At 66.8% G+C, this 4852-nt stretch overlaps 1 protein-coding gene across 1 annotated transcript in view; it reads left to right on the top strand.

Annotated features, from left to right (window-relative positions):
- The window catches only part of LOC109291018 (ATP-dependent RNA helicase DQX1-like), a gene marked incomplete at its 5' end in the record, with an annotated part of 27416 nt that overhangs the window by 20982 nt on the left and 1582 nt on the right, over nt 1-4852 (top strand). The gene's annotated exons all lie outside the window — the stretch shown is intronic.

The following is a 4852-nucleotide window of genomic DNA, read 5'->3' on the forward strand; positions in this document are numbered from 1 at the left end:
ACCTTCACTGCCGGGTTTCCATCAGGAGCTTTTTGACAGCCCGGATCAGCCCGGCCATGGGCACCGTGGGCATGCAGCCACCCCAAGAGCCTTTGCAGGGCGCAGCGGGGGCAGGACAACATCATCCCCTGACCAAAGCTGAGCTGGCGCCTCCCCAGCCGGGCCCTGGGCCCCGTTCTCTGCCGGCATTACAGCCGCCTGCCCCAGGCCTGCCAGAGAGCAGCTGCCATCACCCCCTGCCCCTGCCCCTGCCCCTGCGTGTCCAGGAGCTCCCTGCTGCCCTCCTGCCTCTGACGCCAGGCCTACCCTACCCCAGCCCTTCACCCCAGGCCCTGTCCAAGCTGCCCCTGCCTCAGCAGGCCACGGCTCCTGGGACACAAGCTGCAGGTCTGTGCAGCGCCAGGGAGCTGGAGCGGGCCAGTGCCTGTGGCCTGCCAGAGTCCACGTGAGGCCCGAGGGAGCCTGCCCCGGCGTGGAGAGGCATGGCTCCGCGGGGCAGACGCGGGCAGCCAAGGGTGGCAGAGAAGCCGAGCCCTCCAGGGACCAGGGGAGTTCGCTGCAGACGGGGTGAGGGCTCCTGCCTACCCCTGGGCCCACCCGTGCACGACGCAGCCAGCCTGGGCCAGGGTGGGAGCAAAGTGGGGGGTTTATCCCGGATTGACCGCTCCTGCCACTGAGTCTCTCACCTTGCCGGGGCCATCGGCAGGCCCCTGGGACGGGTCTGCCCCCCACGCGTGGGCCAGGGGAGACAGAAGTTTGTTCTTTTCATCCCTTTGGGCCTGTGAGCGAAGGGTTGGACATGGGCAGGAGCTGCAGGCCACGCTGGGAAAGAGGAGATTGCCTCCCAGCAGGTGCCCGAAGCTCAGCGGCCAAAGCCCTGCGGCCAGTCCCAGCGGGTCGCGCTCGGGCCCTTCCAGAGCCGAATCGGCAGGAGGCGCGAACCCGGCTCGAAGTCCAGAGGACCCTGCTGGCAGCACCAGCTCAGACGCAACGTCCTCAGGGTGGGGGCAGCCCGACACCGCGGCCGACGAGGCAGAGCCCAGGGGACCTGGGGCCGAAGGCGATGCCAGAGCCTGGAGGGGAAGAAGACAGAGCGTGAGCTGCAGACATGGAAACCGCCACAGCAGCAGGGGCAGCTGGAGCGAGGCGAGGCTCTTCCCTACGAGCACTGCGGCGTTTGGAGGGGGACGACAAGGCTGTGTAAGGAAACAAGTGCTGGACCTGCCTCCGTTGCAGGGGAAGGCCCTTGAAGGTCATCCTCGCATGGCTGCGGGGCAGGAGGACAAGCCCGAGAGCGCCATCCCGGAGACATGGGCAGGTGAGAAGGGACTAGCTCCAGGGACAGGCATGCACAGGAGGGGCCACAAGTCAGGAGTGAAGACAGGGAAGGGGCTTTGGGTCCGGGACAGGCCATGAAGGGAAGCAAACTTCAGGGCAGACCCTTCGGGGCCCCCCCGAGAGACTTCCCACAGCCTCCGTGCAGACGAAAGGGCCCGGCCGGGAGGGGCACAGGGTCGTGGGGCTCTCGCTCAGGTCCCGATGCCTGCGTCGGTAGGGAATGACATAGAGGAAGCCCCCACGTAGAGAGATGCAGGGCCGGAAGAGGCAGAGACAAAGGCTGGCGGGGGTGACCAAGAGCCAAAGGAAAGCGATGGAGTACCGGGTCGGGCCTGGGGGTCTGGAGGGGAGACGGTGACGCCTGCTCTCCCCCCAGACCCGGGAGCAGACAGAGGGGCTGAGTTAGTAGCGGGAGGGACACTTCCATGCCCCCCGGGCCTGAACCCAGGGGTGGGTCGCTGGCCAAGCACGGGTCCAGGTGACTCCTTTGAGTGCAGAGAAGGAGCAGAGGGTCCGGGGAGCTCCCTGGGGCAGGGGGCTCCTGATCTGCCCCTCGCTGGACCCATCAGGCTCGAAAGCACCCGAAAGGGGCAGATCCTGCACACCCAGCACACACCCGGCTGGGACTATTTGATGTCCTCACGGTATTGCGGTATGGACCGCCAGTCTCTACGGGTTGCCTGCGGATCACACGCCCGGCTGGGAGCGCTGCCGGCAGCTGCGCGGTGCCGCAGGAGCCCGCAGGCTTCCTTCCAGGAGTGACGGGTGCGAGGCCTCGGGGCTGGAGGAGGGTGAACGGGAGGGGAATACTCCTTCAGCAGGACACAGCTTCCCATCCCGAGAGAGGCTGTGGGAGTCAATGGCCAGCTCCTGCGCTGTGGGGGACCAGGTGCTGGCCTGGATCCCAGACAGAGCGGACGAGCTGCGAGCAGCCTGGCGAGGCCGTGTCCTGCCAAACATTGGCTGCCAGATGTGAGAGACGCGGCAGTTACCTGGCCGTGGCCCAGCTGTGGTGCTTCCCGTGTAAACATGATGAAACCTTGCTATGCCCAGGCTGCTGCGGCCGGGCCCCTCTGCCAGGACACGGGGCGAGGACAGCGGCTGCAGGATGGAGGGAAAGGGCCACGGGCACGGTCGCAGCGTGGTGGGCACCAGGGCAGGGAGGCGCTTGCTGCCAGTGCCCCCTGTTCTCCAGTCGGCCAGGCCGAGTTACAAGTGCCCATCACCAAATAAATCCAGGGGACCCCCCCACCCAGCCAGGCATATTCCAGGGGATCCCGGAGAGCCCTGGAGAAGGAGGTGCAGGAGATACTGGTCATTAAACCACCTTGAAGCTGCGGTCTTCCCCAGCAGTGCCGGTTCCACAGCCAGATTGGCAGGGGTCCGAATCTGAGTGCAGTCCCTGTGCCCCGGGGGATGAGCATCTCCATAAGGTCAGGGAGCAAAGGTCTCACCATGAAGAGGGAGACATGCCGGGCAGGACCGGCACAGGTAACACACTGGACACGGGTGGGCTTGGGGACTGAGTGCCAGGACCCAGCAAAGATTGATGCCATCCAAAACTGCCCAATCCCAAACACCAGAAGCAAAGTGCCGTGTTTTATGGGACCAGTGGGATTTTACAGGGGGTTTGAACCAGGTTTGAGCTCCACTGCAGCCCCCTTGGCAGACCTGCCTGGGAAGGGCATGCCAGACGGGGGCACCGGGCCAGCACGCCCGGCCAGTTAAACAAGGCTTTGGTGAGTGAACCCCGACGGGGGCCCGGACTTTTCTGCGCCCTTCCCTGGGTTTGCAACGGCTTCGGACACCGGCTTAGGGCCTGACTTGAAGCAGCAGGAGGCCCAGCGAGCGCTGCAGCCAGGGTTGAACAGTCAAGGGGAAGCCGCAATGCCATGTTGAAAGAGTGACCGCTGTTTGGCCATCAGGACACTGCAGCCCTAGCCACGTACACGGCCGCTAGCCACAGAGATGGCCACAGCGCACCGGGACGGCGATGGCGTCGCTTGGGGCGAGAATCTGACATGTCCTGAAACTGTAACGGGAAAGAGCGGCCTGGTCGTGAACCAACGCTCATAGAGCAGCACACGGGACCGGGCGGCCCCCGTCACGGGCTTGCGTCGCTTGTTTGGATGCTACGTGCGGAAAGCGTTGTGGTGCAGGGGCTTGTTCTGGCGGGATTGTAGGGGGCTAATTGCCTCTGCCGGGAGGGTCCCTTTCCCCAGCCCAGAACCAGGGGAGAAGCAGATACAAGCCGGCAGCTGGCATGTGGCTGCGGGGCGAAGCCCCAGAGAGAGGAGACGGACGGGGGAGCCTGCCCCGAGGGGGCTGCAGCAGAGAGGCCTGGAGCCGTGGGGCAGAGGCGATGGGCCGAGGGTGGCAGAGAAGCCGAGACCTCGGGGGACCAGGGGAGTTGGCTGCAGACAGGAAGTGAGGGATCCTGCCCGCGCACGATGCAGCCGGCCCTGGCCGGGGTGTCAGCAGGTCGTGTCCAGCCCTCCCGTTCTGCCCCGTCTTCCCCGGTCCCTGGCAGCGCCCCTGAATGATTGGAGTCGGGGGGGGTTATCCTAGATGTAGCCGTCCTGTCTCTTGTGCCCGCCGGCCGCGGCCACCGCAGGGAGCGCAGGCATCGCGGTGCCCAAATCATCCCCACCCAGCGGCTGCCTGACGTCTCCTTGAACTGAACCCCTCCAGTGACGGAGAGTCCCCCCACCCCCGGCGTCTCTCCCACTGCCTCCCAGTAAAGTTTTTCCTGAAACCCAGTCTGACCTGAGCCAAGGGCCCTGTCTCGGCCGGGGTCCACGCAGCGCCCAGCACATCGGGATCCAGTCTCGCCTGGCCGGCACAGCCTGGACAGCAAGGCCCCTTGGGCTGGGGTGGGTAGGTCCCTGTGGCTGCGGCTGTGGCAGGATTTGGCCCGGTGCTACCTTTCCCTTTCTGAGAAGTGCCGGTGACCACGGTTTCCTCACTTCTCCTTTCAGTTCCACCCCCCGGGCTGCCCCAGCGCCGCCGGCCCCTATATAGTGTGGCCCAGGGTGACCGAGCCGCCACATCTGCCCAGCACTCACCCGCGCCCAGCCCGGCAGCAGCATGGAGAGGAGCCCGCTCGAGGTAGGGACGGAGCCACTGTGGGGCTGGGCCCAGGCGGGGGGGGGGCTGGAGACCTGCCCTGGGGGAGCCCTGGGTCTGCGGGACAGGCTGTCCGGGCAGTGCCGTGACCGCCCACAGGCCCCAGGGGCAGGGGCAGGGGCAGGGGCAGGCCAGGCCCAGCCTCTGCCACAGGAGCACTACGGCCATCTGCCCCCCTCCAGTCCACCTGTCGCCCCCCACCTCAGATGCCCAGCACCGGCTGCCTGCCCTGCGGCTGGGCCTTTGTGCCCCCGGCCCCTCCTAACACGCGCCTGTCCCAGCACCCAGCCATCCCTGTCCCATGGCTCCTGCACCGGGGAAGTCCGCTCGCCGCCCCCCGGCCCATGCCGCTGGGAGCCGCTCTGCACCCCCGCGCCCCGCGCCCCGC

Source organism: Gavialis gangeticus, unplaced genomic scaffold, assembly GCF_001723915.1.
Source record: "Gavialis gangeticus isolate Ggan-Ray unplaced genomic scaffold, GavGan_comp1, whole genome shotgun sequence".
NCBI classification, from domain to species: domain Eukaryota; kingdom Metazoa; phylum Chordata; order Crocodylia; family Gavialidae; genus Gavialis; species Gavialis gangeticus.